This window comes from Camelus dromedarius, chromosome 20 (genome assembly GCF_036321535.1).
Source record: "Camelus dromedarius isolate mCamDro1 chromosome 20, mCamDro1.pat, whole genome shotgun sequence".
Lineage (NCBI taxonomy): Eukaryota > Metazoa > Chordata > Mammalia > Artiodactyla > Camelidae > Camelus > Camelus dromedarius.
The window spans coordinates 2,576,446-2,600,805 of record NC_087455.1 but is presented as its reverse complement, the minus strand read 5'-3'; the positions used below and the strand labels follow the sequence as shown (position 1 = coordinate 2,600,805).

Here is a 24,360-nt window from a genome sequence, read left to right as displayed (position 1 = left end):
CACTTCCTTCTACACACGGAGCACCTCTGGGTGGTTATACAATCAGGAACACTGTTCACCCAGAAAGAGAGCTCAGTTTACAAGAGAGATTTGATTCATTTCAAACTCCATTTGAGTTTTGTAACATGTATATTTCTGTTCCAAATTATAAATAAACATAAAAAATAACCATTTTAAAGAAATGATATCTAATAAAGTCCCCAATACTTAGCAAGTAAACAATCCTTTCTAAATAACGTATGGTCAAATAACACATCAAAAGAGAAATCTAGAAAATGTTCAGAACAGAATAATAATACAGAACATCACAATCTTTAGGGTTCAGCTAAAAGAGTATGGGTACTTAGAGGGAAATGCATAGCTTTAAGTGGTTATATTTACAAGGTAAAAATGTCACTTATCTGTGTTTTTACCTTAAGGAAGAAAAAACATGAGCAAATTAAACCCGAAGTAAGCAGAAGTTAGGACAGAACAAAGAACACGCTGGGGCAAAAGGACGATGAGTATTACGACCCTGTCTTCATTTAGAATTCTGGTGTCTTGTTCATCATGGATTTTTCCCATTAATTCTTGATTTTTTTAAAAATCCTGCATTGAACTATGACTTACCCTGATCACCAAGTGTTTCGGCGCCCTTGAGAAACGCCTCCTCAGAGCCCCATCCATACACCCACTCCCACACCCCAGTCTCCCCGCTGGCCCCAGCCTCCCACCCCAGACTTGCAACACCCGGGGCTACCACCTGGGGGTTTGTGAATCTAGAAACATTTCTGCTCAAGGCATATTAAACGCAATCACTCAATTTTAAAAGTTCCCTTCCAAGACAATAAAGGTATTTAACACTTCCTTTCCAAGGACCAGAATCTCAGTAACTAAACTGTCAAAATGTATCTCCTTTACTTGAAGTGTTGGGATGTATTTTTCATGCTGCTACCAGTAAGCTCCCCGCCTTAAATAAAGGAGGCAAGCCCTAACCACGCGTGAGCAACATCCACGCTTGGCTGTGGGTATCTGCACCTCCCGGGACGGGGCAGAAATCCGACATCTGCTCCCTCCTACTCTCGTCCAAAGACCCAGAACTCCAGCAGCCACAGAGAGGCGCAACCATACTGTTCAGGGCATGTGTCAGGGCGTGGCAGCTACAAGAGAGGAGAGTCTGGAAATAGCATACTTGTTAAAAGATTTCTCCTTCCCCTCTCTTGAGATTTCTGAATCCAAGACATATGCAGCAGCTGGCAGCAGAATTGCATTTCCTCCAGAAAAATGAGAAAAGTACATAAAATACTACAATCAGAGAGCTGCTAAAGCAGTGAGAACACGAGGGGCTAAGACTTCAAGGGTGAGGAACCACGAAGCCGAGCTGACATCCTGCAGCTGCCTTTCCCTTTGTTCTTCCCTTGTCAACCCTGGGAACCAGAAGGGGGCTGAGAAGTCCCGCTCTACATCCACAAAAAACTGCTGCCACAGGACAGAAAAACAGGAGAGGTTTTGGCAAATGCAGTGTATTCAGGCCGCACTTGACTCAGCAGTAAGAGGAGGACGCAGAAGGGCCCAAAGACGCTGTAAGCAGCGAAGCCCAACACAGAGGACCACGTGCAGGAGGGCTCCCACGTGAGCCGGCCCAGGAGGGCTCCGGCAGGAGACAGGAGGACGAGTGGTCGCTGGGCCGGGGTCAGGGGAATGCAGAATGATGCCGACAGGTACGAGATGGGGGGTGGTGGTTATTTTTAATTTCTTGTAATTTTAAACAAGACTGGATCAAAGAATTATCAGATTTATCATTTTCATAGTAGTTATAGTTCCTTTAGGAATTTCATTTATTTGTATTTCTCTCTTCTTGGTTGATTTTTCTAGAGACTTATTTCCATATACCAACTGGTAGCTTTTATTTGTTAAATATATTCAGAATTACATAAAATAATGTATTCCTTTTCTTCACTTTAGAGGTGAGTTTCTGTCATTTGCAACTCAAAATTTCTTCACTTACAAAATTCATAAACCTAAGTCCTATAAGCTAGCAACATTCCCAATCACCAAAACCCACCCTAGAAGAGGTACTCTTCCGTTCTAACATACCAAGGAACCAGTGCGCTCCTCCTACGTGGCCAGGACCGTTCTAGATGCAGTGAGCACCTCAGTGCATGTAACAGACAGGGATATACACGTGCCAGTAAATATTTAACAACTGTGCACAAGTGCCCCAAAAGAGGGTAAATTTAGTACCAACAGTTTCCACATAAATGCAACAGGTAGCCTTCATCAACAGTGGAGGTCCAGAACAAAACTGTCATTTGAGGACGCCCAAATCTCTCTCAGTCAGGTCTCAAGAACCAGGCTGGCCATGAAAGTCGCGTCCATCTCCCGTTCTAGGGTAAGTCCTAACCTAACCTCACACAGAGGCTGTGAGCAAAAGGCACACAGAGGCAGTGAGCAAAAGGCACACACACGCCCAGGCTTTTGTATTTTAAGGCAGCTGTGACGAGTGGGTAGAAACTACGCACTACGCACACATTCATTCATTGAATGGTACGTCACCTCAAAAAGGTTCCCATAATGAAAAATTACTTTAATACTCATACCGTTCTAACATTAACTGTTAGTGATAATTTCAGTCTCACAAATTAACAGACTTTTTTAATGGAAAAGATTGTTACTAAAATGTACATTAAAAACTAGAAGAGCCAAAAATAATTCCAAACCTCCAACCAATCATCTGAAAGATCAGAGGGGAAAAGCGAGGTTGACCCGTGCAGAGCACAGGGCCGGGGTCACAGCGGCCAGTGGGCAGCGTGCTGACCGCATCCTCCTGCTGCTCACACTCACCCACTCGGCCCGGCTCCACTCACTGTTCACACGACGACACGTCACTGACGGGCGGGCAAGTGACTGGAAGAAACTGACTTTTGCTTGAAGGAGTTGGGATTAACTGCTATGTTCACCACAAACAACACAGCACTTAGTAAACCAGGCAAGAAATGCTACTGCGCACTAAATACAATGCAGTTTAAGAACAAAGTAACTAAAGTGAAAGCTTTGCCAAAACAAACAACAGACTTCCCTCTGTCAAAATGGAAATTACATGAGATTTTGTAGACAGACAAATCAGTACCTAAGCTAATGTTAAAACAAGTAGTTTTACCGTCTTATTTTTCAGAAAATGTAGAAGTGCACATATGAATTGCCTACCACTGAAAAGCACTGACCCAGGGATGGCCACTTCAGCTACGAAGGGGTAGCTAGTATGGAAAACACCTCCCACAGTAAACAAATAGAAAAATGGACAAGATTCAGGAAACAACTTTTTCCAGATCTTGAGACAATGGGCAAGGCAGGGCTGTGACCCCTCAAAAGGAGGAAAGCCACCAGGTGAGTGCCACCACTCTCTGGCTGCAAGCAACCCTGGACCACAGCACAGGAAAGGCATCCAAGCAGCGCACAGCAGCCTCAGGAGGCGGAGGAGAGAGGTTTTCGGATCTGGGGAAACTGAGTGAGCTGACATTCATTCGCAAGGTAGAGGATCGGTGATGAAAAAGTTACAGAAAACAAGTTTTAGAAATCTGCACGAAGAGCCAGAAGACAGCACGTTCAGCTGCTGAAAGTAAACGCTGTCAATCCAGAACTCCACAGCCAGCAAGAATTTCTTTCAAAAACGAAGGTGTTTATCAAGAAAGAATGAATAGACAAGGTATGACAGACTCACACAGTGAAATACTACTTAGCAATAAAAAGGAACCAACTACACAGCAACACAGATGACCCTCAACGTACAGTCACGCATACTGTACGGTTCTGTGACATGAAATCCTAGAACAGGCAAGACTGACCTGAGGTGGGAGGGAAACAGCAGTTGTCTCTGGGAGCAGAGGAAACGACAAGAAAGATCTCTGCATCCTGAGTACAGGTGCGCACACACATGTGCAAACACGTGGAAAGAGCCGAGAAGCAGTGACACCCCACTGACCGAAGGGCACACTCAGCATCCCAAGCTTGGCCTCTAAAGTCCACTTCCCACAAAAATGAACCAGGGCTACCAGGAAAAACAGCTGCCTCCATAACAGCGCAGAGAAACTACAAGAAACGCTGAGAATATCTTGTGCCAAACAGGGGAAAAAACTCTTAAAAAATAATGAGGACATGTTGAAAGGACACAGGAGATGATCTGAGGAGACAGTCAAATTAAGGAGAATTCTAGCAACAAAATGAATAATGACAGCAATGGATTATAAGACACCGAAGCAAGTAAGAATCCATGAGGGTGCTAAACTGATACGGGTACTGGACGGATGGATGAGTGGGTAAAAGAAGGAGTGAAGAGACGAGGGAAAACTCTCCCTTACGGTAGAACGATGGCTGGTAAGCGAGAAGGAACGGTGGTGTTAGGAAATCACCATTTCACAATTACTTGGTAATAAATGTTTCAAGCAAGAGTCATCAGTGGGTGCCCAGACTATTAGCTGGAGAGTCTGAAAGGTCACATAGCCTCAAACACTACCCTAAGATTACTCATTTATTACCAAGAATACACAGTGATCTTGGAGTGGAGAATCTTGACATTCATCTTACCTTCATCACCTAAGACAAGTAATTCTCAAATTTTAGAACAATTTACCAGGAAGAAAACTGCTATAATTAATGGGGCAAGGGGAAAATGTGAACATGGACTACATACCAGATAACAACACTACCAATGTTAAATTTTATGGAGGGAGAAGAGAGGAACACGGGGGTGGGGGAGGGAGGGCAAGCAGGCAAATGTAATAAACTGTTAACATTTGGTGAATCCAGGTAAAAGGTACTTGGGAGTTCCCTAGACTACTTCTTACAACTTTTCCATAGAAGAAATTTTTTTTCATTAAAAAGAACAAAACAAGGAGCAGCAAACTAGAAAGGGTGCTGGAGGGAGGGGCTTTCAGAGGCAGCCAACCCAACAGTCTGACACTGAGGAAAAAGGCAGAAGTTGTGTTACTGCATATTGAGAATGACAAGTGTTAATATTAAGGACCCCAAGTCATCCAAAAAAGCTAAAACTGAGTTTAATATATTTTAATACATTTTGTTTAAGAAGACCTGTTAAGTATCCTTCAGAAAAATATAAGAAAATAAACAGGGTTAAATGTTTTTTCTAACTCATGCTTCACTGTTTTTTTTTCCTTCTGTTCTGCATATACAATTGAAAGTGAGCCACACTATAACCTCTTAGAACTGTACTCAGCAGAAGCTCTACATGTGTGGGACACCAACGACACACATGATCCAGACACCGTGTGAACGGCTCTCCCATGCCCACATCCACGCAGCAAGGACAAGGCAGCAGGATGGCACCTAGAAATGCTGCCAGCGGTCAGAAGCATCCCAGCACCCTCCTCGGCCTTCAGACCCTGGATCAAGTTCATGCAGAGTCCAGAGGAAAACACAGGGATGGAATCAGACGATGAAAACATGCGGCAGGACAGTCCTAACCTCTCTTCTGTCCCCAAGACACTGTCAGGGAGGCTGCCCCCAGGTCTCTGCTGTGTGCTCACCACACAGAGCGGGGCTGGGCACATGGTGACTTACCACCTATGGGGGACAATAAGACAGGCCTCTCTCATGCAACAAAGGAGCAGAAACCAGTCAAGGAGGCCCCATGACTACGCACCTCACGTTGTCACTGATTCACGCGGTGGAATATCCTCCCATCATAAAGTAATAGAGTCCAGCCCTTAAAATAGCAGCCTTTCTTATCTTCTAAAGTCAAACAAATTTTGATTTTTAAATGAAAATTTAAAAACACATACACAACTTCCCACTTTTATATCCCCTGCTGCCCTAAACGGGCCTTTCTTAAACAAGGACTTACTGGGGAAAATGCTAAATGACTGCTCGGCAGGACATCAAAAGCACCACAAAGCACCAACAAGCACCTGTCTTGCACACTTTTAAGAAACTGTGCTTACACTCACAAGTAAGCCTTAAGTTCACTGAAGCTAACTTGTATTATTTTCTGTGTACATTCCTGTTATTTCTAGCACTGTAAAATGTAACTGTACCCTCCTGTACAGCCAACTAAGCAAAAGAGCTGAAGACTGCATAGTTAAATTTGTCTCATTAATCAGAGCAAAATTTTTATTAATTTCTAAAGCTGGTAAAACTATTTTTCTGGACAAGAGTGGACCCATTTCCCTGTTTTTACAAGTAGTTGATGAGACCACACTCTCCCCAGGCTGAGCCAGGAGCACGTGGCTGGGAACCACCTGCGGTGGGCCGCAGAAACAGCGCTCACGCCCCTCAGCGTGGGAAACCGTGCTGCACCCACGGCCGCGGTCAAGCCGTGGCGGACAGGGCACAGGGCAGCGCAGCACTGGGGGAGAGGGTCTGCTGGCAGCCCAACTCCCCCCACTGTTCAGTGGAGACCCAAACACGGCGCAGGGAGGCACAGCAGGGCTCAGAGCTCCTGGGAAGGAACCTGAAAGCTCGGGGCGCCACCACAGGAAACCCTGAGCAAATCTCTTAACGTCTCCAAGTCCAGTTTCTCATCTGTAAAATGGAAATAGTAAATGCTACCTTACTGAATGACTATAAAAAATTAAATAACATTATAACTATAATATAACACGTCCTCTTTCCTTTACCCAAAGCTCCTGAATCGCACATGTGAGACTGGGAAGGTAAAGACGTGCTCCCCACAAAGCTCTGAAATCGGGCCCACACTGCAGGCAGCGTGTGCACAGAGGACCCGCCGATAAACGCAAGGTCCTGGCCGCATAGGAGAACAGCTGGGCATCTACACAACAGGCGCCCTGGGGCTGGAGATCATCAAAGTCTTTATGGACCTGATTTCTTATCCTTCTGCTTCAGCTTTTCAAAAGGAACCAACCCAGTCACCCTCAGTTTTACACTATCTTGTCATTAACTGCTTACTCCCCTCCAGGATGCTGTAACAAAAAAATAAGAGAGAGGAAGCTAGTAGAAGATGAGACCTGCACAAGTATCCAGCCGACATGAAGGCGGAGAGGGACGCGGATGCAGGAGCAGCTGCCTCAGCCAGACGGCGGGGAGGAAAGGAGACAGGGCACCAGGTGTGCAGACGGCAACTGGAGAGCGGGGGAAGGCCAGGGATTCATCCAGGACCAAGCCCAGCAGCACCCGCGTCCTCAGCACCTGACTCTCCCACACCAGCGGGTACTCGGTTAACCCAGCATTCACCCTCAGATTTAGCAAAATCCCAAGGGGCATTTCTCTAACAACATAAAGCAAAGGTCCCAGCTCCGCGGGCTGACGTGTTTAGAGAAAACCTCTCCTCGCTTTCGTTCAGGGGCCCGCAGCCTAAAAGCACTCTGAGCGCTCGGGTCCTGGACCCACCCGAGGAACAGAGCCAACTTAGACAAGCACTAGTCCGTATCTCTTATCTATTTACAGATGCCCACGGATAGCAGACATACACCTGCATGTGAGAGAAATAAAGAGAAATGAAGATAAACAAAGAGAAAACATGACCTTGGAAGAAAGAGCTAACTTGGGAAAGCTGAAGAAAACTTAGACAAACAAGTAATAATGCTCTACGCACACCTGGAAAGATCTGTGAATCCTTAAGACAAGGACAGGTTCTTATGAAAGGGGGGTAACCATCAGAAAGTCCAGGATGAAAAATGGCTCCAGAGATGACGACAGTGGCTGGAACCAGGGGCTGGGGAGGTGGGAAATTCACTGCCTTTCATCATCCGCTCATCTATTCCACTGATTTTCAATTACATAAATAAATAAAAATCCACCCTTTAGTCCCTCCTCACCGCCTTAAGGGTAAAGCACATGCTCCCACTATGGCAGTCACTGCTCTAACTCACACATCCCCAAACACCAAGCTTTCCTGTCTCTGAGCCTTTGCATAGACGTTTTCTGAGCCTCGAACACTTCCCTCCTTGATCTCCTGTACACCAGACTCCTTCCCTGGGGTTCAGCGTGGGCATCACACCCCTGGGAAGCCTGTGTTGACCCAGCTGGACCTGAGGTGCCACGAACACGAGCAAGGCAGTCTGCACATTCTCCCACCATGCGACTCAGGAGTCTGGTACTCTCTGCATCCCGAGGGAGATCTACATTCTCTGAGAAAATGAACCATGTCCGTCTTGCTCAACTAGGAAAGTCTCATCATCTAGCACAACGTCTGGAATTCCAGACACTAAAACAAATTCTGAGTCAGCAGCCCCAGGACCTCAGAGTTCAGTCCATCTCCACTGTACTCAGTTGCCCTGATGCTTAAACAATGTCTTCATTCACAAATGAGACCCTTTATTTCAGAAGGGTCTCAAGGCAGCCTTCCTTTCTATCACCTTCCCCAAACCCACTAACCCTGAAAATGGTCTCCACACATATTCCAGCAACTCACCTCCTCCAAAACTTTTCTTTACTTTCCTAGAGTTATGGTTATAATATTCCTCCATCTCAAATTTCTGCCTTCTAATGCAACATCCCCAAACAAAGCAAGAACCTAAACCAACTCTGGCAGAGCAGCTTCAGAAGCAGAGCCATCCTGCGGGGGCCAGGGACTATGATGGGGCTGTCAGACAGATCCAAGGACCTGGCTCTCAGCATCACATCCCTAGGTCCACCTTGTGGGAAGTGAGATTTACTTGTGCGGTTTGATCATTTGTCTACAAGCTGGGGGAAACATCTATAGGAACACTTGTTAGAAGGTATTTTCTTGGGCTTACATATTTTCAAATACTAAGGGAAAATTTAAAAACCCAAACCAGAATTGGGAGATCACATCCCAGAGCTAAAAGTTCCACTGAGCTGGTTCATCAGGAGCTGGCAGGTCATCTTACCACCCCCGCCCCCGTCGGTCCTTCTGCCACTGCACATCACAGCGTCACATCCAGAGGAAAACTTCTGTGCAGCCTTTACTGTATGTTGCCCCCATGTGACTGCACCAAGTGAGATAATTTTGAGAGCTAATGTTGCTGAAAGGCTACACCTGATGCTCTGCCCCTTGCTCAGATCTACTAAGAGAACTTACTTTGTGGTCAGCATTAAACATCTCTTCGTTCAGCATTGAGTACAACCCACCTGTGCGTTAAGCAGAAAAGATGCAGAGATGAAATAAAACCTTTGCCCTCAAAGACTCTCAAAAACATATCTGCACCCAAATAAACGTTACAGTTACAGAAAGAAATACATTATCTGGACTGGGCGGGGGCAGTGAAACAAGGTATGGAGCAGTTGGGCTGTGGCCTCACACCCTGTGACAGAATCACACTGGCACAGCCGCAGGGGAGGCTCCTCTTTCAGCCAATAAAGAGCAAAGGGAGTCGAGAAACCAGGGGCGGGGCTTCCAGGCCTCACTAAGAAACCGAAGCCACAGGACACGATCTCCCTTTCCTAGCACCTAGCCTCTGCAGAAACAGAAGTGGGCTGGGGGAGAAAGGCCAAGAGCAGAGGAAAGAGCTGACCCTCAGAAGGAAACGGAGAAACCACCCAGGGCCCTGCCGCTTGGACATCCAAGACAAGGACACTGGCCAACGTGAAATTCAACACAGTGATAAGGTACTGTGGATTCTGAACTCACGCAGCCCAAGTTCACGAGGCCTTTACCAGCACAGCATGCTGGGGAAACACAAAGCTCGCCAATGCCAACGCCCTAGGAGAGAGTCAAGAATCCTCTACCAGCTGCCTGTCCTCAATTCACCAAGAGACTCACGAGAAAGAGCAGTCTTGGAAGTAAGACAAACTGGGGCAGGATCTCAATTCTGCAACTTCTAGAAACTCCATGCTACAGCTGTGGAGCACTGAACAAGTTTCAAAGTTACCAACTGACAAATTACAAAGAACCCAATCTCTCTGGGGTTCAGTTTTCCTATCATTAAAATGGGGAAATTCCACTGAATGATAACTGCGAACATTTGTGGCGCTGAGCAAGGTACACATCTCTCACTGCCCTGGAAGATGCTACCGTAATGCCTTCGCTGGGTGAGAAGCTAGGTTTAGGCAAAGAGTTAGTCGGTAGCTGGGTCGCTGTGTGAACCCAGAGCCCCTGAGAATCAGGTATGGAGCAAAGGGCACGTGCTCTGCAGCCAGACTGAGTCTGATTCCGGGCTTTGCATTTACTAGCTTAGTGACCTTTAACCTCTCCGCACTGCAGTTATGCAAATGTGCAAGGGAGAAGAGCGTCCTTCCTCACGGGGTTACCATGAGGACCCAGTCAGCAGCTGAGACCAGCGTCTCGGGATTGGTCTTGGTGTGTAGTGTGAAGAAGGGACCCAATTTCATTAGGTGTCTCATCCCAACACCATTTACTAGAAAGAGCATCCTTTTCCTCACTGCTCTGTGCTGACACCTTTGTTGTCATGAAAGGTCCATGCACAGTCCCTCTGTTTTTGGACTCGATTTGATCCCACTGGTACTAAGCTGCCTACGTTACTGTAGCTTTGTAATAAGCATCACCTCCTCGTGGACCTCTTCCCACTGGTTCTCCTTCGGGTGTGCCTTGGCTGCCCTTGACCCTTTGCAGATCTATGCAAGTTCTAGGATCACTTGGCAGCGTCCAAAAAAATTCTTCCAGATGTTGTTTGGGATGACACTGAACGTATAGATCAGTGTGTGGAGGATCGGTTCTAGTTTTGGGTTATTACAGATGAAGCCTATGAATATTTTTGTACCCGTCGCTTTGTGGACACAGGCTTTCATTTCTCTTTGGAGTAGTTGCGTGTAGGACTGTCGTGGCTGGGTCTCTGGCAGGGGTAGCTTTTGAAGAGAGTGCCCAGCTGTGTTCTAGAGCATCTGCACCATCGTCCATCCCCACTAGCCGTGTGTAAGTCCCAGTGGCTCTGTATCGTCGGGGCAGCACGCGGTCAGTCTTTTCAAGTTGAGGTGTGTTCCAGGTGTGTGGTGATAGTTCACTGTGGTTTTAATTTACATTTCCCACATGCCTTAATGACACTGAGTATCTTTTTATATGCTTAGTTCATGTAGCTTCTTTGGTGTTCAAATCTTTTGCCCACTAAAATTTTTTTTTCTTATTGGTGGATTCTCTATATATTCTGGATACAGGTCCTTTGTGTTATGTTATACTGTGTATCTCAGCAAAAATATAGAGAAAGTATCTACACACAGAAGGCACTGAACAACTTGCACTTTTCTCACCTACTCTGCAAAATTCATTACCTTTTGTTTGTTTTTACTGTATGTCAAAGAAACTTTAAGACAGGTGAAAGAAAAATCAAACCAAAACAAAAAACCCAGGCACAAGTGTAGCAAGGACACTGGACTCACAGTTCAGAAGGCACCATAACTCTGTGACGTCAAACGAGGATTTACAAGTGCTCCTAGTCTCTCTTTCCTCTTTCCATAGCAGTCAGAGGACCTGACAAGAAAAGACAACATGCATATATGAAATCACCTTTTCCACCATTTTTTCAAACTCTAGTGTCCATCCCCTACCCAGTCAGTTTTGTCACCTACCATGCCTGCTGCACCAGACCTGAGATGAGAGAAAAACACAGCATCAAGTCCCTGTCTTCAAACCTGCACTGCAGGTAAGAAAATACATTTAAAAAACTGAAACTATCAAAACCTATCAACAAGCATAAATTAACATGGCATAAAATCAGCTAATAAGTTCAGAGTAAGGTCACCAATAATATTTTGTCTCCTCCACTAAAATTACACTAAAGAGATACCAAAAAATTTTTAAAGCAAAACATAGCTCAGGGAGGACTGAAAGGAGAAAAAGAAACAGAATTCCGGAGGCTGTGAGAAAAGCTTCTCACGTGGAAGATAAAGACCAAAACAAACAGGAGCAAAGAAGAAAAAACTTGGAAGAAACAGAACTGTAACAGATTGGAAGCACAGTAAAGGACTCAGGCGCTCCAGGAAAGCCAGGTCCTAAGCCAGCACTGGAAAAAGTAAGACTCAATTCCCTTTACACAGCAGCATCCCAGAAGGCTCTGGACTGGCAGCTTCAGTGTGGACAGAACTGGGGGCACAAAGGCAGAGGCCTAAATACAGAGGAGCGGGTGAGGCTGTTTAAGCTGAATTCTCCTGCTCCCCACCCCTCCCCACCCCCACCCCAACCATCCCAATCCCCCACCCCCCAACTCAGCTCCCAGAATCCTATAGTCGGAATTCTACAGGAAAGAAACTGGAGAATATTCTTGGGGAATCTGATCAGTCCAGGAAGACCTAAAGATACCGACACTGGGTATTCCCCCACAAATGGCCCACACAGAATACCTTTACTAAAATTCAAAAGGCCCCACCCATATCAGACAGAAGGAAGGGGGCTGGGAGGGAGGGAAGGACGAAGGGAAGGAAACAACTTGAAAGAAACAGAAACTATACACACTGTCAATAACCTAGTGAGAAGAAGCCACTGCACTCAATAAACAAAAATAGGATGCTCTTCTAAAAGAACAAAAAAAGAGCTCTTGGATATTAAAGAACTGGAAAACAGAAATTAACTAAAAACGAAGATTAAGTCAAATTGAAGACACTCCCTGAAAGCAGAATAAAAAAGAAAGAAGGAAGGGAGGGAGAGAGGGAGGGAAAGAGGGAGGGAGGAAAGAAAAACACACTGGAGTGAAAGTATAAGAAAATTACAGAACCTGTCTAGGAGAGCCAGGTTGTGTTTAAGAGGATTTCCAGAAAGAGTAAGAAACCCAAGGGAGAACATCTTCAGCACAGCAACTCCAAAACATTCTCCCAGAACTAAGGAATGAAAGCTGCCAGAGTGAAGGGCCCCACTGAGCACGCAGAACAGTGGATGCAAACAGACCCACACATCATGACATTTCAAAGGACTTGGGACAAATTTTTAAATTCCTACAAGTTTCTAAAGATGGGAGAAAAAAAGTCACAAACAAAGAATGCGAAATTAGAATAAGCTTCTGAACTGAGCACCAGCAATACGGAGAACAGGAGGCAAGAGGGCAGCAGCTCTGGATTTACGAAGGAAAGCGAATGCCCACAGAGACCCCTGCACCAGTCACACTGTCAGGCAAGTCCTCTATCATGTACACTCTCAAACAGCCTACCTCTTAAGCATCTTATCTCAAAAAGCCACTGGAGAAAGTCCTCCACCAAAATGTGAGCATAACAAAGAGGAGGAAGTCACGAGACACCGAAAACATGAGCTTGGATGAAGATGCAGGCGTCTCCAGGATGACGGTGAAGAAGGGAATGTAGAAGGCAGTCCTCACCCTGCCCACAGAAGCTGGATCACCTTTTTAAAGTGACTAAACTCTAGACGGTGTGCTCCACCAAAATGACGAAGTCAGTCAAGAAGGACAAAGACAGGAGCTACCACAAACATGGAACCCAACTCCAGGGAAAAGCCAAGGGATGAGAGAGAAGGGACGTCCGGGGCGCTCCTCAGGGATTGGCGCAAGGAGCCTCCAGCTCAGAGGAGGAGAGAACAGAGGGCTCCGGGAAACTGCGTCCCAGAGAGAAAATGTGAAGAAATGAGTCTCCGTGACTGGCCCTGTGAACACTTACTACGAGACTCTGAGAAGGTACAGGGGAAGCAGCAGGTATAAAAAGAACCAAGCACACAGGGGACTGAGCGGTCACAGGAAGACGGACATCCAGCACATCACCCTGTGTCCTGTCCACACCACACTCGCCCCGCAGGCGTCGTCGGTGCCTGACCTCCCTTGGTCCCTCACCGCCTGGAAAGGCCTGTGGAGAGAGCCATTTCTCATCGCCACTGCTCAGAGCCCAGCACAGTGCCTGCCACACGACACACAGAAGCAAAGGTTTTTCTGCATTTACTCATGTTTTCTGCTCTGAATCCCTTTTCCTTTCCAATATGCAAAGTAAAACTTCCCACGTGTCACACACTCTAAATCTGTGCTTCATTAACATGTAAGCGATTCCCTTCCATCACCCTGCTTCCCATGTTCTCAGTTCAGTGTACAACCCAACACGGCCAGCTTCCTGACATCCACCTCTTACCGCGTCCCAGTAACAAGCCTAACCATTACACAGGCACAGCCTGGCGTCAGCGGAGTACTGGTATGCCATGCGCTCCCCTGAGTGTTTTACAAGCACTAGCTCCTTCATCCTCGTAGCCCTAACTAGTTACTGTTAGTATTCCCATCTTATATAAAGGAAGCTAAATGTTAGAGAAACAAGGATATATTTCAAGGTTACACCGCAAATGGGCAAGATCAGGGATTCAAACACGAGCTTATCAGCACTCTTAAGATCGTGATGCTATTCTGGCTTCTCAAATTATTATTGTTAAACCAATGATAATATTATTGTTAAAACAATGAACGATCTGGGCTTTCCAAAGCAAGCATGACAGAAAAATCCTTCCTAAAGCTGAGTAACATTCAACATGACATACTGACAAATTTTAAGATACTCGAATTAAGCAAGTAGGCTGAGCCCCTGGAGAAGAAAAGGTCTGCTTGACACTAACTGCTAAATAAGTCCCAAATCCACTATTTCTTAACCCACAACATCCTAACAATGTAAGTTAATTGTGAAGGTCTCCAATGTCTAAAACATATAACCACTTACGTAGACGGCTGTTCCTCTAAGCTCAATCTACCAATAGTTTCTGCACTTAGGCAAGCTGCAACCTACATTCTAAAAAAAAAAAACCCTAAATCCAAACAAACCAAAAAACCAAAGGGAAGTAACTTTCTGGAAAACCAAAAATATATAAGGAATGTGAATGTAATTATGAAAATCATCTGGGAAAATAAAAACTTCTTTATGCTTCAAAATAATTTTCTAGCCAAAAATACTCAAATACTAGACTATGGAGCTGCTGACAGTGGGGACGGTGTGCACAGGCATCGCTGCGCCAGGGCTGGTACGGGGTGTGCCATCCCTCCAGTACTAAGCGACACTAAGTGAATACGTTATGAAGAAAGAATAAATAAAGTTACTAAATTCTGAATAAACAGTATTAATAACAACACTAGCAGGTTGCCTGCTGTGTCTGAAGAGTAAATGATGACTATAAACTGCTTTCTAGTTCTTAGACAAAATGATCAAACTAAATCAGGGAATGATTAAGATTAGCCTTCAAATTCCCACAGCAGAAACACCTACATTGTTAGGAACTGTATTTGCTGAACATCAGGCTGACTCTTCCCTGAAGTTTCTAGTCATTTATATGACTAGCCACGGACTAGGAAGTGTGTTATACTACTCTTATAAGAGTCAAGATAATCTCTACTTAACAGATGAGAAGACAAAATTAGAGCTTAAGTGACCTGGTCACCATCACACAGGGCGCAGGCTTCAGATCTGAGACTCAAAGCAAAATCCGCCCAAAGCGCAGGCTCTTGACTAGTGCTCCATTCTGCACTTTAACCCCCCCCACCTGTCTCTCCGAGAGACAGCAAAGTAAACCTGGACAGAATAACTGCAGGAGCTATTTAATCAAAAGTAAGTGCTAGCAGGTAGACAGGAAAGGAGCCTGGAATTCAAACCATCATCAAATTAGGAGATTTAACTATAACAGTCTCCTGACATAATACTCTAAATGTGATGGATACACTGCAAACTTCAGCATAGGAAGAACCAGGTAAAACTCATTTCTCCTGAGAAAAGAAAATCAAGGTAAGTCAATACTGAGATGAAACAAATGTCAGAATCAGCCCACAAAGCCTTTAAAGCAGCTACTATGCAAAGAACTCTATAACCAAGCACGTGCTCAATACACTCAACAGCACAAATTCTCTTTTTCTCTCTCTAACCCACTGGTTACAGCCCCCACTGCTCTGTGGAAAGTTCTCTACCCAAAGTTACCAATAATGTCGAAACTGCTGGATCCAGGGCTCAGTTTCCCGGCCTCCCTGAACCTTCCAGCAGCAACTGACAAGAGCCGACCACTCCCCTCCCCTCGGCCCCAGGATGCCATCTTCACGGCTCCCAGGTGCCTCCTCCTCCTCTCTCCTCCCAGTCAATTCCACAGGCCCCCAAGGCTCTGTCTCCTAACATAATATTCTCCTCTTGTCTACGCTTACCTCCCAGGACAGCTCACTTCAAATGCTGTTTCCACGTTAACAACTTTAAAATTTGTATCTGCAGTTCAGACCAGTGGCCTGGCTGCTATCTGGACTGACTGTCTCAGCTCTGCATCACAGCCACCACCTTCTACATTGTCCTGCGCATCACAGAGGAGAAGCCAGAACAACATTTCCTGAAACCCCTTGCTGCTACGACTCAGGGTTGGAGGTAACTAGTAAGAGGCACTCGTGCAAGACTGGTAAGGTCAAAGGGAAAATTACTCTCTGGAGGCAGCCGTGGGCAGAAGCATGGGTGCAGGCAGACGCCTAGGGAGAAAAGGGAATTCACCAACTTCGGCAGCTAAGACCTGGAGTGTGGCTTCCACTAAGAATTCCCAGAGGCTCCTGAGAGAGACACCAGGAACCACCTGCTCCAATCACAGAGATCAGGAGCAGTGGCTCCAGCTGTCCAGATCCCTGTTGATTCCAGAACGAGCTCCAAGGAAGCACTCACTGTGACGGCTGCTTCCTTGACCTTCAACTCTGCCAGCCCTTCCTACGGCAGTGATGGATTCTAACTCCTGTATTTAAAACCATCTACAGTGGCTTCTGTTTTCCTGACCTAACCCGGACGGATAGAGTGTACGCTGGGACCAACTTCTACAACTGAGGCCCATGGACCTCTCAAAGCTCAGGCCAGGTTCTTCCCTACAACTCTCTTCACACTGACTTCTCATCTGTTTATGATAGCCCCTGCTTCCAACTGCTGAGGCCAAAAACGACGGGTATCACCCTTCCACACTCCCCACCCAATCTTGTTGCCTTTTCCAGCAAAATGTGCCCAGAAACTGTGCCCTTGGCATCACGTTCACCAGCGCCACCTTGACTCGAGACACCATCATCATTCTCCCAGGTGACTGCAGCAGCCACTGAGCACAGGTCTGCCCCGGCCACCCCAGTGCCTATTCTCAACACTGGAGGTGACTTGGAGTCTCAGTCAGATGCACCATTTCTCAACTCAAAACCCTAAATGGTGGTCCCTCAGCTGTGTGGGATGACAAGAAGTTAATTGAACCAGTTTGACCACACGACCAAAGAAATGTGCTAAGGAAAAACAAACCTGTTTTAGACTCTCAGCCTTTCAGCAAGAAGAGCTGCTCAGAGTTGAGGACATTGGGAACAGCATCAATAATCAATAAGAGAACAAGACAAGAGATTCTGAGTGGAGCCAGCCAACGTTACCCACTCAGACATTGCTCATTCAAGGAGTCAACAGCACTGAGGAACTGGCCGGCAAGAATAGTCCATGTGGAGCCGCACGTGAGAGGACTTTCAAAGACCTGGCGAACACACTAATCTAACCTAGTACCAGCTGACCTGGAATACAAACAACAGTAAAAATACATGGGGAGCAAACGGGTTAGCTGGACAAAGGTTTACAAAGGTTATGAAAATGTGAGATGTTTAAAGCATTTAAGCAGGGTTATTTGAACTACGGGCATGCACCGTCTCACTCATCAGCAGGCACTGTGCGGGAAGTATGTTACTTTTATCGTGTGTTACCGAAACGGCAGCATCAACAGCAGACGTCACTGAAACATCCCAGCTTGTCCTACCACACGGCAGTTTAATGGTGTCTGGTAGGTCTTGTCGTAACTTCTTGACCTGAAAGCCAAGAGTGAAATTTTTCTGAAAAAGACGCTCCTTCAGTTATCACTATTACGGGACACTGTATTCAGTGAAACTAGCTTCTGCTAAAGACTTGATAATGCTTCTCAGTGACTGCAACCTAAATTTATCAGGCACAACTGTGCTTCTATGAGGGACTTCTACTGCAGTGAAGCTATTTCAGTGACAGCCAGCGTTCGCATCCCAAGTCACACCGTGCTCCTTTACACACTTCCCGTGCTATCAAAAGCCAGAACGAGGAGTGAGGTTTCCATCCCCAAATTCGCAGCAGATATATTTTCTAAGTTTAAGCTACAATTTCAGCAGCATTTTTTGAACCTTAATGCAAGTACAATGAAAACTTACATATTTCAAAATCCATTTAACTATGCAATTGAGGCACCCCTCTAACCATCAATTGGAAGTGATTAATCCACAATAAAATGACATGCTAGAAGGCAAATATCAAGAAGAATCTAATAGAATTCTATAAATGCCTTCCAAGCAATGAATATGCTCAATTAAAATGATACACTCCTGCAATGATGTCAGGACCTGAGCGTACCTCTCAGCATACAGACATTTCACATATGCAATACGTGAAACCTCCCTGGCAGATCAGCATTAAGAGATGAGTATTTGCCATTGATTTTGATGACAAGGAGCACTAACTTTGAATTCCAATTAAGAAAAATGGTATCCCTCTCCTTCCCCAAAAGAGAATTCCATTCTTCTCATGAGTAGACCTCTATCATAAAAAAATTATACTGTTATAATTTGGATTCTGTCAATGCAAAACTTGTATAAAGGTGTTCTCTCTTGCTACAGAAGTACTTACATAATATATCTAACCGTGCCTATCCGTCTGCAAAACCTAAAGCATTTCCCATGTGCCCCTTTACAGAAAAGTTTGACAATCCCTGTCTGAGTCAACTAAGCCCCCACATCTTCTGCACATGGGGACAGTTAAGACACATTTCACCCATCTTCAACTTTCTCAATTCATTTTCTTTTTAACTTAGGTCTGCCACTTTACATTCATTCCTGAAAAATTTTACCTTATTGATCTTAGCATTCATTACAACCTGTCAAAATATTTTACAGTTCTGATTCTAAAAATGAGCTGTCTCCAAGCATGACTCCTAATCTTCATTCAAGTTCCTCATAAAAACATTAGGACAGGTGTCAAGTATGACACACTTCTGGAGACATCTTCACTCCAGTGTAGAAATAATAATAAAGTAATAATTTCTTGAACTCCCTAGTAACGATAGAAATAATAACGTCTTTGGGCTTCATGCAGTAAAGCATTAACCTTGCCCAAAGAAAGGTTCTGTCCTGGTGCAGCTCCTGGGAAGTCACCTCTAAGCCCCTGGAATCTCCTGCCTGATAAGGCTGCCTTAGCTTAGCTGAGGGCCTGAGGTCACACATGCCTCAGAAGAAAGTACATTCATTTTTGGTGATGGCGTATCCTACTTAAAAGTGACACCTGTCCATCTCATAGTCATGTGACTATTAAGATTTGCCCAACAGAATGTAAACTTGAGCTCTGTGTAATGTACAAGAGCATGCGGAAAACACATCACGCCCACTGGAGCCCCACACACCTGGCTGGCAGTCTAGTGTCTTGTTTTGTCTCTGCAGGGAGGAGAGGTAGGGGTTGGTGCAGTTCCACCCAGAAGCGGCTGCGTGTGTTTGGGATTTACTTGGCAGCCTGGAATACACCACGTTCCCAGTGACATTCCTGTGACTTGGGATGGTGAGCCTCCCTCACTAAGTCTCTGCAGAGGCCAAATGTGCACGACTAAGAACATGGAGCAGCTCCCAGGGTGATGGGCTCCCTTAATAACCCACGGAGAGTCCGGGAGTTCGCCCCCAAAGGAAGAACACCACATTGACACACGGTTCTGCTTACAATTTAACTTCTGAGGATCATGGACCTAGGAGAGAATGTTTCTTTCTCAAAGCAGCTGTGAGTACTAGTATACCCAAGGGCAACAGAGCTTCGTGAACGTGGTACCCAGGAGAAATCCAGGAGCAGTGCTGGAGTTACCCTGGACCCCTCTCCCGGCCCTGCCATGGCATCTGCCTGGTCGGGGCCGGGATATTAACTCAGAAACAGGCTTCAAATTATCCCCTTCTCTCCAGCTCCTCAGCCGCACACTTAATCAAGGCCTTCTTCAGTTGTGTGCACATAATTACTTGATTGAGAGAACGCAGGCTGTGAAATGGCACCACCTGACCTCTGCCCGTGACTTCATTAGCCAGTAACACACGCAGCCACATTCTGAGTGGCAGACGTGTGGTGCCTCCCCTTCTAAAGTGCATTGCTGTGACGCCTCCTGCACAGAGCCTGTAACCCAGTCCACACCTTCCCCATCGTTTAACTCCACTCCACATGGAATCCAGCACAGACTGCTTCCATCCTGCCTGTAACACCAACCTCACCTCCTTCCCCGCCCAGCCCACCCCAGACTCCAGACTGACAAAGCCCCCTGCCCCTCACACCTCCACAGCTGTGCACAGGTTGGGTCCTGTCTTGAAGGCCCTTCCTGCTTCGCATTTTCCACTGAGCTTCTACAGATTCTTTCAGACAGAACCTGCAGTGGCTGCCGCATCTGGTCCAGAGCCAGTTTTTGATAGATCCTGGGCTAAGACTAGTTTTTACCTTTTTAAAAGGTTAAATAGGGAAAGAAAAAAAAAAAAGATATGTGACAGGCCATCTGCGGCCTGCAAAGCCCGAGGTGTTTACTGTCTGGCCCTTACCAGAGAAGGTGTGCCGATGCCTGACCATCTCTCCAGTCCTTAGAGCACTACTGTGACAAGGCTACTGTCACGCCACACTGCGTCCTGCGGCCTGAGCCAGCCCCGCTACCCTCTTGTCTGTACTGCCAGGGCCAAAGATGGGCATTTAATAAATACTGAACGAATGAATGAACTGACAAGACAAGCTCAGGAACAGACCAGGCAAACACATAAGCGGAAGAGCCCGGGCCTGTGTCAGTCTGGTGGAGACCCTAACCCCAGCACTTCCCATCTGTCCACACTGTACACAGCAGCTACACATACCCCCAGAGGCTGAGATCGTAAACACTAGACTTTGTAGACAAGGACACTAAGAATCAGAGAAACTAAACAACTTGTCGGAAGTCACATGAAGCAGAGGGTACAGCTCAGTGGTGGAGTGTGTGCTTAGTGTGCACAAGGTCCCGGGTTCAATCCCCAGTATCTCCATTAAATAAGTAAATAATAAATAAATAAACCTCATTACCTCCCCACTAAAGAAAAAACAAAACAAAACAAAAAAAGAAAGTCAAGTGACAACAGGCAGGGAGGCATATCAGAACCCAGGGTTCTGTTTCCCAGATGAGACGCTCTTTCTATTAACAAGACCTGCCCTTCACACAAACTACGTTCCTAAACACCTTCATTATCAATACTTGACACGTTAAGGGAGAGATGAAATTTAATTTGACTCATTATTTAACTTTGACCATTTAAGTCAGGGTTATTTTTTGTAAACAAATAAAACAAAAATGAAGTAGATACCCAAAATAAGCACTAGGCTAAAAGACCTTGGTATAACCACAAACTAAAAATTGGTTTTTTTCTAAAACAGTCCTTGAGAAAGTAAAATTAAACAGCTTAATTAACAAACGCCACTGAAAGGAGGCAGCTGCAGCCTCAGCACGCGCCCCTGCCTGTCAGCTAAGCTGAGACACACGGGCAGTGAGCAGTCACCTGTCCTTAAGCTTCAGTTTGGGCAGAAGAGCCCAAAAGCTGATTAACATACATTAACACCTCACCTTCAGGCAGGAAATAAAACAAGTGTTCCCAGAGACAGACATGAAATATAAGAAACTCTACTAACTAAAAAAAAGTAATAAACAAATAAAAAATTTTAAAAAAACTACTAATTAAAAAATTTAGTCTACTCTACTAGTCTATAATCCTTATGCATAGCTGGAGTTTAAGTAGCTAGGTGCTCAGAAGTTTCTGAGTTAGGACGATGATGTAGCCAAACTGAACCATGATTTCAGTCTATTAGAGAAAACAGTAATTTCAAAGAAGCAGTTCCATACAGAATACATTTTCTGACTACAATCCAATTTTAGAAACGAATCACAAGGTACATCAAAAAAAATGCATTCATTTGGAATTTATCAAACACTAAAATAAATCATGAGTCATCAAAGGAATCTTATTAGAAATTAGAAAATGTCTAAAAACTGAACATATGTATTCAATGAAAGAATAAACAGTTTATAAACTAAATAATAAAAATACCTCACATCAAAATTCACACCTTGGGTAGAGAAAGATTCCTTAAATGAGGCAAAATAATAATAATCATAAAGGAAAAGACTGATAAAGTGGACGATATTAAAATTAAGAACTTTAGTTCCAAGATACCTCTAAAGTAAAAAGACAAAGCACAAACTGAAAGAAAACACCCACAACTCAGAATGACCAAGTTTAGCAATCCACACACAGGAAGAACAGCTACAAGTCCATAAGAAAAACACACAAAGAAAATTAGGCCAATGTTCACAAGTCCTTCAGAGAAGAGAGAAGGGATATGGCCAGTACACTAAAAGAGGATCAGCACAATTAGTAGTAAGAGAAATCCAATTTAAAGCCACAAACAGCTACTATTGCATAACCACCAGAATGGCAAAACTGAAAACAAAAGACAAAATAAATTCCTGGCAGGGATGCAGAGCAACCAGGACTCGTTCCTTCTCTTATCAGTGGGGATGTAAGTTGGCAGAGCACTTTGAAAGCACTTTGGCAGTAAGCAGTCAAGCTGAGGACCGGCCAGCCCCAACCGGCAACCGCACTCCTCTGCCTGCAGGCTAGGCATGTCCACGCACGTGGGCAGCAGGAGGCTGTACAGCAGTGTTTGCAACAGCAGAAAACTGGATACAACCCAAGTGCCCACCAACCATAGCCCAGACTACACAACAGTGAATGTGAACAAACAGTGACGCTGTCCGGGCCTCCGACAGTCTCAGCATCACAGCGCTGAGGAAAAAGGCCACGCAGAAACACACAGCGTCATTCCCTTAACATAAAGTTCAAAACAGACAAGACCAGCCCAGAGCAGAAATGATAAACACAATATTCATTCAGTGGCCGCTGTCCTAAATGCTGCAGATACAGTGGTGAACAAGACAGCCATTCTGCCTGCAGAGTTCCTGTCACAGCAAGTGACAAAGAAAAGTAAAGCCGGATGACATCGGATGGTGAAGGGCCTGCAGGAGGAGGGCGCTGAGGGGGCTGGCGGGAGGATGGGCACTGAGGCTCTGCACGTGGGGGACGCTGGGGCGCAGGCCTGCAGGGGGGCACGCTCCACATCCAGGGGGCTGCGGGGGCCCGGCCTCGCTCGCTCGCTTCTCCACACCAGAGGGGCACACTGCCACCCAGGCCAATCTGGCCCCATTGCTGCTTCCTGCACAGCCCATGAGCTAAGAATGGTTTCCATACTGTATGTGACAAAAGAAATAATTAAAAGAATCATAACATTTTGCAGCATGTGAAATTACATGATATTCAAGTTTCAGGGTTCAGAAATGTAACTGTACTGGAGCAGAGACAACTCATGCCTTCACCTGTGGGCAGGCCGCCCCCGCGCTGGAAAGGCAGGCTGAGCGCTGGCGACAGGCGGCAGTGGCCCGCGGAGCCTAGTGCTTCCTGTCCAGCCTCCACGAAAAAGCACCCAAACTTTGAAAACTGATGCCATGCTACTCAAAGTAGGGCCACGGACCACAGCACTGGCACCACCTGAGAGCTGGCTAGAAATGCAGGATCTGATGCCGCACCCAGACAGACTGAATTAGAACCTAAAATTTAACAAGATCCCTGGATGACGTATGTGCATTTTACAGTCTGAGAAGCCCTGACACAGTGCACACAAGCACTGTATTTTGAAGTAGTTTATCCATTTCAAAGACACACCCTAGAACAGTTCACCTGAGCTTGCACCTCTTCTACCTGCTCTCTGATCCCAAAACAAAGGGAGACACATGCTGGCAGGCCACTCCCCAGGTGGCCATGAGGAGGGCTGAAATGACCACCTCATGTCTGTGACCCTGACTTCTTCCCCAGCCACCCTGTGTCCCACTTGTCCTCTTCATCTTTCGGACAGAGCCAGCGGAGCCAGGCCCCACTCACTGAGCCGGCTGAAGCCCTCCTCCCAAGTAGCAGACTACAGACAAGGGCTGCAGGCACCAGGCCCAGAAGCCCCCGGGAAGCCAGCAGAAGGGGGGCAGTCAGGGCCGCTCCAGCACGTCCTATGATCCCACCAAGTCCTCCCAAGACTGGTGCTCTGAGAGATAAAACAGAGCTTCCCACCCAGCCCTGACAGTAAACACTCTTCCCAACTCACAGAAAATACTGAGTGAGTGGACGGACTGTCCTTTCAGAACATCTTCCTAAATCTGTGGCTTCTGCCACCTCTATTGATACTAGGACCTAATGTAAGGTGAGGTAAACCAGCCTTGGCCTGCTCCCACCAGCACGGAGCTCTGCCTGCACCTTTCTCCCACCCAGCACACCTCCTCCAGCCTCCCCTCGCCCCCAAGCTAATTCTGTTGATCCCTCCAGAGTCGGGGCCCAGGCGGCCAACAACACCCTGGTCACTGGACTACGACCAGCCCAGGACAGGCATTCAGCTCAATACAGAGTAAATGTGTTCACAAAGTCCCAGCTAAATGGGCAGATTGGTGAGTTAACCGTAAGTACTCAGTGG

General features: G+C 45.9%; 1 protein-coding gene across 4 annotated transcripts in view; it reads right to left on the bottom strand.

Moving 5' to 3' along the window:
* Window positions 1-24,360, bottom strand: part of PTK2 (protein tyrosine kinase 2) — a 199,959-nt gene that overhangs the window by 165,790 nt on the left and 9,809 nt on the right. For 2 of the 4 annotated variants that reach the window (XM_064476800.1, XM_064476798.1), the window contains exon 2: window positions 11,248-11,338. The exons of 1 other annotated variant lie outside the window; for it this stretch is intronic. The gene's annotated coding sequence lies outside the window, so the exon portion shown is untranslated. Of the gene's footprint in view, window positions 1-11,247; window positions 11,339-17,504; window positions 17,607-24,360 lie in introns of all 4 variants that reach the window. One more of the 4 variants, XM_064476799.1, reaches the window with a different exon arrangement.